Source organism: Oryctolagus cuniculus, chromosome 14 (genome assembly GCF_964237555.1).
Source record: "Oryctolagus cuniculus chromosome 14, mOryCun1.1, whole genome shotgun sequence".
Lineage (NCBI taxonomy): Eukaryota > Metazoa > Chordata > Mammalia > Lagomorpha > Leporidae > Oryctolagus > Oryctolagus cuniculus.
Window position 1 is genome coordinate 46,077,286 of NC_091445.1, and position 12,984 is coordinate 46,090,269.

General features: G+C 44.2%; 1 long non-coding RNA gene across 1 annotated transcript in view; it reads left to right on the forward strand.

The window, feature by feature from the left end:
- Positions 1-263: 263 nt before the first annotated feature.
- The window catches only part of LOC138845172 (uncharacterized), a 48,306-nt gene continuing 35,585 nt past the window's right edge, over positions 264-12,984 (forward strand). The window contains exon 1 of the long non-coding RNA XR_011381978.1: positions 264-423. This is a non-coding gene — a long non-coding RNA (uncharacterized lncRNA). The remainder of the gene's footprint in view (positions 424-12,984) is intronic.

The following is a 12,984-nucleotide window of genomic DNA, read 5'->3' on the forward strand; positions in this document are numbered from 1 at the left end:
TCTACATGGGAGGTTCTTTGTTGTCTCTTCAGGAGATGAACACCACTGTGTTCCAATCCATGAATGAGTTTTTCCTGTACAACTGGTAACTTCGGTTTGGAATAAGCCCTTTTTTGGGTCATTTTTTTTAGGAATTTTTGTTACTTGCCTGCTCATTTCTTGCAGCTGGGCATGACTCGTCAATTATTTCAGTTGAGCCAGGCTCCTCTGCTCTCCTTCCTTGAGAAAGGGCAGAGGGACCTGGCCAGCCTCCGCTCCCTGCTGAGCTCTATTTTTCTTCTGACAGAATGCCACGTCTTGTCCAAGGGATTTCTGTGTTTCTTTCTCCTTTCCATGACTCTCCTCCTGGCTCTTCTACCTTGTGTCTCGGGAGCAGCCCCAGGTTGTCTGGATGGCAGGTTCACCCACTCATCCATTCCTTCAGTAAGTATCTGCTGCTTCTCCTATAACAAGTGAGATGTCTTGAAAGCCTAAGCTGTGAAATAGAAACTGGGAGAAAAAGGGAAGAGAGAGGTTGAAGTGAACAGAAAGGATGGAAAACAGGAGACAAGAGCTGTGATATCGGAGGAACAGGCAAGGAAGAAAAAAGGGAAGAAAAGGAAAAGGGCTAAGTTGGTTTAGAGTGATGGGCAAATATTTTGCCAGTAGAGACCATAGAAAGGTTCTGTTCTCTATCCTTCAAGGAATTAAAATGAACAGAACTCAGACGAAAAACATGAGCAAATATATGTCTTTGGTTAACCCAGTTTCCCAGAGATATAATACACGAAGAGTAGTGAAAGCCAATGTTTTTACTTCTCAAAGCGCTTCAGGAGAGCGGAATAACTTAAACATTGAACGCGTTTAAAGTGTTGCTTTGCACCTGGTACATCACCATTCAGTCTTGCAGCTCAGGCTGCGGGCTTTGTGACGATGCCCACAAGCCCAGGGCTGGGCTAGGTCCCTGCTCTCCTAGCACAAGTCAGAAGCAGGCAGTCAGAGAGCTGGGCAGGACAAAACACAGATTTTCTCCTCTCTTCCAACGCTCCTCGTGTTGTATTCTCTAATAACCCATCTTTAACAACTGAGCTCTGGATGGTGAATCAGACACTCATTACATCCCGCTGAGCAAGACACTTAACTGTGCAGAATTTCTTCTCCAATGACCTCTCGCCTCTCCTCTCAATGGGCAGTCACCCCGAAGTACCAGGTTGCTGTTAGCCAGATCACTGGCTCACAGCCTGCAGCAGCATGCACAGTAGTTGGAGAGGGCAGGCAGGAGGGACGTTTCTCCATGAAAGGCCTCAGTGTGCTTTGTTGTGTGGCTGGCAGTCGTGCACAGCTCCTTCAAGTGTGACGGAAAGGCAGAGAAAGGAAGCTTGCCCAGGAGGTGCTGGTGATGTTTTGAGTTTCTCACTACCTGCACTGCCTGTTTGTGTCTAAGTTGATGTTTACAGGACTTGAAAGAGAATAGCTACTAAATTGGGATGTGATGAATTTCTCAGCTGGAGCTAACAGAGAAACAACATTTGGGATTTGAGCTGTTGTGTTCCCTTTGTGGTTACATTTTGATGCTAGGATAAGGAAGAAAAAAAAAAATCCCAGAAGGCAGAAACAGCTTTTCTGGTCTCAGTCCAAGATGTTTGAAGTGAGCTTAACAGTGGTTTTGCCTGAACAGATGAAGCGCTCCAAGTTTGGTTGACTTCACCATCTCACCCTTGTGTAGTTTTAGCTTGATTGGTGAGTGTCTTCTCAAGATTCTGATGTATTTCAGCAAGTGTTTGGTGATTCTGGCTAACATGAGGGTACCTCAAAATGTTCAGGGAATTGGAATGAAAGATATGTTTATTTTGGTACCCCAAAAAACTTTGAAATCTATGCATGTGGAGGGCAGAGATCGTCAAAATGTTCATGATAAATGTATTTTAAAAAAAATTTTTTTGAAAGGCAGAGTTATTCAGTGAGAAACAGAGACAGAGAGAAAGGTCTTCCTTCCGTTGGTTCACCCCCGAAATGGCCACTATGGCTGGCACACTGCACTGATCTGAAGCCAGGAGCCAGGTGCTTCCTCCTGGTCTCTCATGCAGGTGCAGGGCCCATGCGCTTGAGCCATCCTCCACTGCCTTCCCAGGCCACAACAGAGAACTGGACTGAAAGAGGAGCAACCGGGACAGAATCCAGCACCCTGACCAGGACTAGAACCCGGTGTGCTAGCACCGTAGGTGGAGGATTAGCCTAGTGAGCTGCGGCACTGGACATGATAAATGTATTTTATGAAAAAATTATACCTAGGTGTCAATTATTCTTTACCTGTATATTTACTATAAAACTGTGTGCAGTAGTTAAGAGACTGCTTGGACATAAATAATGAGTATCTGCAAATACTAGCTGATAGAATAAAAAAAGGAGAGAACGATCCAACATGGGAAGTGAGATACACAGCAGACCCATAGAATGGCAGATGTCCTAAACAGCACTCTGGCCTCAGAATCAGCCCTTGAGGCATGCGGATCCGGCTGAAAAGCCCATGAGAGTATTTCAGGCATGGAAAGCCAAGACACTCTGGGAAAAAACAAAAAAAACAAAAAAACAAAAAAACAAAAACTAAATGAAAGATCTCCGCGAGTGAGATCCCAGTGGAAAGAACGGGTCATCAAAGAAGGAGGTACCTTTCTCTGAAGGGAGGAGAGAACTTCCACTTTGACCATGGCCTTGTCTAAATATGATCAGAATCAGTGAACTCAGGGGGCTTCCATAGCCTTGGCAGCTCATGACAAGAGCCTAGGGTGATTACTGATGCCATAAACAAGAGTGTCAATTTATTAAGTCAACAACAGGAGTCACTGTGCACTTACTCCTCATGTAGGATCTCTGTCCTTAGTGTGCTGTACATTGAGATTTAATGCTATAACTAGTACTCAAACAGTGTTTTTCACTTTATGTTTCTGTATGGGAGCAAACTGTTGAAATCTTTACTTAATGTATGCTAAACTGATCTTCTGTATATAAAGAGAATCGAAAATGAATCTTGATGTGAATGGAAGGGGAGAGGGAGTGAGAAAGGGGAGGATTGCGGGTGGGAGGGACATTATGGGGGGGAAGCCATTGTAATCCATAAGCTGTACTTTGGAAATTTATATTCATTAAATAAAAGTTAAAAAAAAAGAGCCGGCGCCGTGGCTCAATAGGCTAATCCTCCACCTTGCGGCGCCGGCACACCGGGTTCTAGTCCCGGTTGGGGCGCCGGATTCTGTCCCGGTTGCCCCTCTTCCAGGCCAGCTCTCTGCTATGGCCAGGGAGTGCAGTGGAGGATGGCCCAGGTGCTTGGGCCCTGCACCCCATGGGAGACCAGGAAAAGCACCTGGCTCCTGGCTCCTGCCAGGATCAGCGCGGTGCGCCGGCTGCAGCGGCGGCCATTGGAGGGTGAACCAACGGCAAAGGAAGACCTTTCTCTCTCTGTCTCTCTCTCTCACTGTCCACTCTGCCTGTCAAAAAAAAAAAAAAAAAAAAAAAAAAAAGTTAAAAAAAAAAAAAGAGACTGCTTGGGATATCCACATCCCATATTGGAGTGCCTGAGTTCAAGTCCTGTCTCCACTGTAAATTCCACTGCTAGTATTCTCCCTGGGAGTAGGCAACTCAAGTAGTTGAGTCCCTGCTAGCTATGTGGAAGATCTGGATTGACTTCTGGCTGCTGACTTGGCCTGGCCCAGACCGGATATTCTGAGAATTTGAGGAGCGAACCAGTGGATGGAAGATCTGTCTCTGTGTCTCTTTGCCTGTCAAACACAACCAGCAAACAGTTGTGGATTTTAGCCATTCTCAAAATCAATGAAATTTTTGGAATTGTTGCTGGAAAGGAGTTTTAAGGCTCCATACAATCTCCTCTACTCTGTTTCTGGGTTTCAGAGCCCTGAGCAATACAATCTGAAATAGTTCAGGCCCAGGCTAGAAGGAAAGGTGACTGCTTTCCTCAGAGAGAGGTATTGGAGGTCTGGATGGAGGGACCTCAGGACAGACCCCATTCCCTGAGAGGATAATTACTGCAGAAAGGTAAGCAGGGATGGTTGTTTTAGAAAGTCCCTTGTAATTACCCCACCAGGAGAGTGCTCAGGACATCTCTCCTTCTTTTTTACAGGGCTTGTGGGACAACTGAGTGATCTATGTTTGGCATCTTATCTTATGGAGGACTTTACCAAGGCCATATTTTGCCTAACAAGAGAATAACATCCAATATGCTGTGGATCACTTGCTAATTCACTTTTTAGTTCTCTTCATATACTTCCACCCACACACGCCATGTATAATGTATGCATTCTTTTTTTTCCCCCAAAGATTTATTTATTCACTTGAAAGTCAGAGTTACACAGAGAGAGAAGGAGAGGCAGAGAGCGAGAGAAAGGTCCTCTATCCACTGGTTCACTCCCCAGTTGGTCACAACAGCTGGAGCTAAGCTGATCTGAAGCCAGGAACCAAGATCTTCCTCCAGATCTCCCTTGCGGGTGCAGGGCCTCAAGGACTTGGGCCATGTTCCATTGCTTTCCCAGGCCATTACAGAAAGCTGGATCAGAAATGGAGCAGCTGGGACCCAAAGCAGAGCCTAAATGAGATGCCGGCACTAGGGCTTTACCCTTTATGCCACAGTGCCGGCCCCAATGTATGCATTCTATTTAATGTGTTATATAGATTCCATAAAATGTATAGGATATTTGTTCAAGGATCTTAAGTGTGTGTATGGTTGTCCCAGTGAAATTTGAGGATGAAAGAAATATTTTGGAACAATTCACCAATGATGCTAAAAGGTGTTTTATTCAATCAGGTTCTTTAGAACTCATTGTTGGGCCATATCACATTGCCCACTAAATCTAGGTGATCCTTTCCCCTACCATTCCATTCCCTTCCCTTCGAAATCATTACTTTATTAGAGTGTCGGAGGGTTGGGAATAGGGGTATGTTTTACCCCTGTTTCTGTGAGATCCAGAAAAGGACTGTTTCTTGTGAAATTTGATCCAAGGCCCCAAGTCACTGTTGTTCAACTCTGCTACCTCCTCCTCCCCCCACTGGAACTCCAGGACCTGCGTCCATGCCCCGCTGATTTGCTGGGCCTCTTCCTGCTGCACTTTGCCCTCTGCCCTCTTAGCTTTGAAAACAGAGGAGTCTTTTCTGCCTTGCCATTTGCCCCCAGGTGCTATGAAGTACTTAATTCTCCCTAGTTGTTCCCTTCTGAGGGTTACCATCTTGCCTATTTTCTGAACTGCCAGCCTGAAGACATCAGAGAAAGGAAAAAGTTCTTCATTTAAAAACATGATCAAGGGGCCAGCGTTGTGGCCAGCAGGTTAAGCCCTTGGGCCCCTGCCACACACATGGAAGACCCAGATGGAGTTCCTGGCTCCTGGCTTCAGCCTGGCCCAGCCCCAAATGTTGCAGTGGATGGAAGATTCTGTCTCTCTCTCTCTTCCCTTCTCCCCTCTTCCACTCCCCCTCTCTCCCCACAATGCTGCCTTTCAAATAAGTAAAATAAATCTTCAAAACCAAAAAAACCATGATTTACAGAAAATCAGTTGACTACCTCAAAAGTTCTTAATTATCCATGATTGACCTTGCCCATGAACAGAGATGCCACTGAAATACATAGAATTGCAAACCAATGGTGCAACTTATTTCTCCAGCACACTCTAAATTTATCTTTAATTAGACCCCCTTTTTTTTCTACTTGATTATATTAATGACCACAAAAATGTACTGAAGGAAATGTAGTGAGCAAGTGGATTTACATGGTCAAGAGTAAGGTTCATTCACAAGTTTAATAATCAAAAGTTTAAAAATGATAATTAAGAACAAAGACAGAGACCTCTCCTTGTTTCAGCAACCCACTGCCCTTATAATAATTATCACATTTATTGGAACCATTCAAACAGCAAAGGACAAATTCATGGAGACAGGAAATAGAATGGAGGTTGCAAGGAACTGGGGTGGGGGAGGGGTTGGTGTTTAATGGGCACAAGTTTCAGTCTGGGAAGATGAAAATGTTCTGGAGACGATGGTGGCAACAGATGCACAGAAATGGGAATGTACATGATGCCACTGAACTGCACAATTGAAAATGGCTAAAATGCTATGGATGTATTTATACTATAATGAAAAATGTAAAACTGAGGAAAAGAATAAAAAGAATAGGATTAGGATAGACTGCAAGATGCTGTTAATTGAGTTAACCTGAAAGCTTGTTGTGGAATAGATGTGTGCCACAGCAGTTAAGTCACTGCTTGCCATGCCCACATCCCATATGAGTGTGTGTGGTTTGCGTCCTAGCTCCTCTGCTTTCAATTCAGGTTCCTGCTAATGTATATCCTGGGTGGGAGCAAATGTCTCAAGTACTAGGGTTCCTGCTACCGACTTAGGAGACCTGGATTGAATTCTAGGCTCTTGGCTTTGGTTTGGCCCAGTCCTAGCTGTTGTGGGTATTTGGGAAGTAAATTGGCAGGTGGAAGATCTCTCTGTGTCTCTCAAAATCAAATGAAAATAAATAAGTGAGTAGATAAAAAATGTTAGTTTGTTGTTTGAATGCTAGTAGGAAACAAGCAAGAGTCCTCTTGCAATAATGGATGGGGCAGGAAGAAATGGGGAAAAAAATCACAATAGCTTAGCATTCATGGGGTACACAGTTGGGAGTAAAAAACGTGAAAAATATCATAATACATGGCTTTTATTTAAAGTGTGGTTGAAGGCCACTGACTCACTGGATAACTGGAGTATTTGTGGCTTGAGTAATGGCCTAGCCAAGAATACTGGAGTCAATCAGCCTCTTTCTTCCTTGAAAAAAAAAAGGGGGGGGGAGTGGGTGGGGTTTTAGAAATTTCTATCCAATTATATCTTGGATATTTTTTTCAACAATTATTTTGGCCAGCTTCACATTCCTGAAACAAAGGAAGAATGCCCAATGTTTTGTAACCTTGATTAGCCATGATGATTCCAAACAGGGAGAACCCACGTGGTGGCAAGAGGCAGCAAGAGGAAAGAGCTGAATTGGGAATGCGGGTTTGTTCCCAGTTGGATGATGGATGTCTTATGCGTGGGGTCAATGCCACATCTGATCTCATCCTGAGAAATGGCACTCGTTAACCAGCTGGGCAACATAGCTAGACTTAAATGGGAAGCAACTCAATGGGCTCAACTAAACATCTGAAGAACATCTTAAATTATTCTGATGTTGTATACCAATTATTCATCTTCCAAACGTTGTGCTTATTTCTGAATTTATTTTGATTGAGATAAAGTCACCATTTATATATCAGGTGCTTGGAACCACAAAGACCGAGACTTGACATTTTCTGTGAAGTTCACGGCCATTAGGCTGGCAGGAATCTAGTTATCTCCAAGGCTGGTGACCCTGGTCTAGCAAGAATGTTCTGGAGCCAGACCTCTTGGACATGAGTCCCAGGTCTGCCCCTTATCAGGTGAGAACGTGGACATTTTCCCGTGTATCTGTGCCTCAGATCATCTAAAATGAGATGATCATACCAGATCTTGCATCGTAAAGATGTGGAGATAGGATTTAAAATACATAAAATGCTCATATCAGGGCCTGGTGTATAGGAAGTAGGCTACAAAGGTTAGCTATTATGACTATAAATTTTTGTATCTTTGGAGGAAGACATAGCCAAAACAGCAAGGATGAAAGCTGGCATGGTAATTCTGTAGCTTGTGAATCAGACACTACTTAGTATTTTTATTGGAGAGTTCAAAACTCTTGGCAGCGGTAAACATATATAGCTAAAACTAAGATATTAATTTAATGAATCAGCCCTGAATTCACTCATTCATTGATTCACCCTGTGTCAGGCATTAGAGAAAACAAGTCAATAATGGCATCATTTCTAAACTTACAGTGCTCAGTCTAGTAGTAACACGCACATAAAAAGATTATTGGGGCTGGCGCCGTGGCTCACTTGGCTAATCCTCTGCCTGCGGTGCTGGCAGCCCGGGTTCTAGTCCTGGTTGGGGTGCTGGGTACTAGTTCCAGTTGCTCCTCTTCCAGTCCAGCTCTCTGCTGTGGCCCAGGAGGTCAGTGGAGGATGGCCCAAGTGCTTGGGTCCCTGCATCTGCATGGGAGACTGGGAGTAAGCACCCAGCTCCTGGCTTTGGATCCGCGCAGCGCCAGCCATAGCGGCCATTAGGGGAGTGAACCAACGGAAGGAAGACCTTTCTCTCTGTCTCTCTCTCACTGTCTATAACTCTCTCTCTCTCTCTCTCTGTTTCTCTCTCTCACTGTCTAACTCTGCCTGTCAAAAAAATTAAAAAAAAAAAGATATTGAGCAATATATAGGTGTAAAGATAGAGATATGTGCAAGGTATCATTGAGACATGATGAGGGGGTAGGGTAGAGGGTGGGGAGAATAGCATTCCAGGATCAAATAATCTCAGAAAGTACCTGCTCTGTCAAATAAAAATGAATCTTAAGGGGCTGGTGCTGTGGCATAGCAGGTAAAGCCAATGCCTGTAGGGCCAGTGTCTCATATGGGAGCCGGTTGAAGTCTTGACTGCTCTTCTTCCAATCCAGCTCTCTGCTAGTGCGCCTGGGAAAGCAGTGGAAGATGGCCCAGGTCCTTGTGCTCCTGCACCCATGCGGGAGACCTGCATGAAGCTCCTGGTTCCTGGCTTTGGCCTGGCTTGGCCTTGGCTGTTATGGCCATCTGGGGAGTGAACCAGCAGATGGAAAACTTCTCTTTCTCTCTTCCTCTGCCTCTCTATCTGTAACTCTGACTTTCAAATAAATAAATAAATCTAAAAAAAAAAAAGAATCCTAAAAATCTGTAAATGCTTGTCTTTGTTTCTGAAGACAAGGATTCTCCCTCTGTTAACATAGCCAAAATAGTGTTCTTAATACTAACAGAAGTAACAATGTTTACTTAGCTATGATAAAATGTCCAGTCAGCTTCCAGCTGTGTCATACAAGTGTATGTCACATTATGTTTTGGTTGGTTTGTTTGAGTCAGGATACCTCTAAGAACATACCTTGTGATGAATATCTCTCTTAACTGTCTCTTAAACTATGTAATATACCCTTCATTTTTTTTAATGCTTTGTAATTTATTTGCTGAAGAAACTGGGTTATCATGTAGTTTTCCATAAATAGAATTTGCTGATTGGATCTGCATGGTGTCATATAACATCCCTCTATTCTTTATAAATGTATAGTTAGATCTAAAGTCTTGCTCAGATTCCAATTCAACTTTTTTTTCATAAAGATTTATTTGAAAGACAGAGTTACAGATACAGAGGGAGAGATAGAGATAGAGAGAGAGATCTTTCTTCTGCTGGTTTACTTCCCAGATGGCCACACTGGCCAGGGCTGGGCCGCGATGAAGACAAGAGATTCATCTGGGTCTCCCACATGGGTGTCAGGGGCCCAAGCACTTGAGCCATCTTCTGCTGCTTTAGCAGGTGCATTAGCAGGGAGCTGGATCAGAAGTAAAGCAGCCAGGACACAAACTGGCATCTGTATGGGATGCTGGCGTTGCTGGCAACAGCTTAACCTGCTGCATCACAATGCCAGGCCCAGTTCAGTGTTTGAGAGGGAGTACAGCAAGATTGTTGAATAAGTGATGTGGTGCATTTCCTTCGGGAAGATGATCTGGTTGTGTCTTCTTTTGAAATGCCCAGGGGCTGGCCCGTTTATTCATAGGTGGTCCTGTTCTAGCTGTATCATTCCCTCTTCAGCTGAAATTCTGTAGAGAATTCTGTTCTCTCTCTACAGAATTCACTTCTCATTCACTATTTGCTTGCTTGGTGGGACAGCACTTTTAGCAGTGGCTTGTGAATCCTGATCGAAAATCCATATTAGCAGAGGCTTTATCATGCAACTTTTAGTCAAGAGTCTTTATACAATTTTACTATAGTAGGAAGGTGAACTGATGCAGTTTTATAAATAGTATTTGTCATGAGAGGAAGGATTTTCTGTTTGGTTTTAAAAACTAACATTCCTCCAAGCTTTTAGTGAAAAATGGTTGTTTTTTTTTTTTAATAGCAATTACAAAAGATAATCTTGCTAAACTGAAATCCTAGACTACATCTGATATCATTTTAGTTTCCAGTGACCTACTTACTACATGGTATGATTTACAGTTGAGGTTTATTGCTTTAGCGAAATAATGTTTTGGTTGTTCACTTAAAAAGAAAAAAAAAATACCTCTCCATTTTATTCTCTAGTGTGGAGTAAAGCCTTTAACAGTCACAATTATCTCAAGGTTAAAACAACTTTGTAGCTAGGTCTAATATGAACATTAGACAAGATGCATACAGGACTTGTGTTTGCTAAAAGGCATAGGAAGAACACAAAGAATCTTCAACAAGTTCATAGGAAATACACATTATGCATATTGTGTGTGGATGTCAAAAACTTTTTTGCATCAACATTAACTTCTGTTTTGATTCTGTTTTCTCGTGAACTTTGTGAAGTCCTTTGGTATATCCTAACTATGGGATGCAGAATGAGTCAGCCATAAATGCACACACATAAAGCTTATTGTAAAATGAAACTTTTTTTTTTTTATTCAGGCAGAGTTAGACTGTGTGAGAGAGAGAGAGACAGAGAGGAAGGTCTTCCTTTTTCCTTTGGTTTACCCTCCAAATGGCTGCCACGGCCAGCGTGTTGAGGCTGGCGCGCTGCACCGATCCGAAGCCAGGAGCCAGGTGCTTCCTCCTGGTCTCCCGTGCGGGTGCAGGGGCCAAGGACCTGGGCCATCCTCCACTGCACTCCCGGGCCACAGCAGAGAGCTGGACTGGAAGAGGAGCAACCGGGACAGAATCCGGCGCTCCGACCAGGACTAGAACCTGGGGTGCCGGCACCACAGGCGAGGATTAGTCTAGTGAGCCGTGGCGCCGGCCCAGAATGAAACATTTAAGAAGCATTGCATTTTAAGAATTTTGTAGAAGTCCCTTTTAAATGTAGTCACACATGAAATCTGCTGTTTGCTTCTGGTTGGCGGAATAAATCATTAAGAGTAGTAGAACCAAAAGTAACCTCCGAGCTGTGGGGTGGTCTCCTGGATGCCCTGAGGTTCCCCACGTGCTGTTCCATCCATCCAATAGGACACCAGTTTCCTCAAGACTTAACCAACTTTCCTCTTGACCCCTCCTCTACATCACTTACACCCTTTGTCTCTAACTACATTGCATCCATTCAGTGTTCTTCTTAATGCCTCCACAATTTCTTAATATCTACAAAGGGCGGATTGATTCCTACCCCCAGAGCATGCCAGCAGGAAGCAACGGGGTGTGCATATTGGACTGGTCCCAATTTGGGAAACAAACCAACAAGGGGAATATTGTTTTTCCTTTCATTCTTTCTTTGATTTTTTTTCAAAGCATTTTTCTTTCTTATCCATATTAGTCTGACCTCAGCACCAGACAACTATATATTACTCTCAACGGCCAACCTGAGTGTCGCCTGGGTTGCGTTGGTGGTTTTCCACAAATGTAATACGATAATCCCAGTGGAGCCACTTCAGACATGGATGACTCTTACCCTCATAGAAACGCTTTGTCAGCTCTATTATGACGTCTTCTATTTGGAACCCAGCTGAAAATTGAAGCATTACAGGGCTAAGCAATATTAATGAGGGAACTCTCTGCTTTCTATGGCAAGGTATCCTCCTCATAGCAGACTGGCATAAAAGCATTTTGCTCCATTTTCCCCTCAACAGAAATATCTTCATGAGGCTTTCAAGAAGATTTTTAAGAATAGCTCATGTGACACATAACATACAAACTGGAAAAACTTTGACGTATAAATTAAGCTTTCTATTATCACCTGCAATAGAGTTACAAAACAAGATGCCAAGTAATGTGCACACTCGGATGACTTAAAATGAAGCTGTGATCTTTACTGGTTTAAGAATCCTGGCCGGCGCCGCGGCTCACTAGGCTAATCCTCCGCCTTGCGGCGCTGGCACACCGGGTTCTAGTCCCGGTTGGGGCGCCGGATTCTGTCCCGGTTGCCCCTCTTCCAGGCCAGCCCTCTGCTGTGGCCAGGGAGTGCAGTGGAGGATGGCCCGGGTGCTTGGGCCCTGCACCCCATGGGAGACCAGGAGAAGCACCTGGCTCCTGGCTCCTGCCATCGGATCAGCGCGGTGCGCCGGCCGCGGCAGCCATTGGAGGGTGAACCAACGGCAAAGGAAGACCTTTCTCTCTGTCTCTCTCTCTCACTGTCCACTCTGCCTGTAAAAAAAAAAAAAAAAAAAAAAAAAGAATCCTGAGAGTTAACAGCTAATCTAATCATTTCATTGGCAGAGTTTCTTTCAAGTGGTAGACCCTTGGAAATATTTGCCTTCAGCACTGGTTGGTTGCCCTGAATCCAACCTACATTATTTCTTTTCTTTTCTTTTTTATTTGACAGATAGAGTTAGACAGTGAGAGAGAAAGAGACAGAGAAAAAGGTCTTCCTTCCATTGATTTACCCCCCAAATGGCTGCTATGGCGGGAGCTACTCCAACCCAAAGCCAGGAGCCAGGTGCTTCCTCCTGGTCTCCCACGTGGGTGCAGGGGCCCGAGTACTCGGGCCATCCTCCACTGCCTTCCCGGGCCACAGCAGAGAGCTAGACTGGAAGAGGAGCAACCGGGACTAGAACCTGGCACCCATATGGGATGCCGGTGCTGCAGGTGGAGGATTAACCAAGTGAGCCACGGCTCCGGCCCCTCAACTTACATTAATGGACTATCTGTAACCCACTAAGGACCTTGTAGTGTTTCTTTATTAATAGACAGAAATGGACTTTCAATCTTAATGCCTGTTCTAACTAAATAAATTATGCCAAAAACCAAATTGGGTGTTTAAAGCAGATTGGTCTCTTCCTTCCAAAGAACATGATTTACAATCCTGTTTTACCTCTAGGTACTGTCCTGTAGTAACGATTTGTGAGTTGGCACAGGAATTATGAGCAGGAGTCACCTGGAGTCTTAGTCACTTGGAGAAGTTACCTGGGGACTTACTAACCTGAGAGGTTAGTA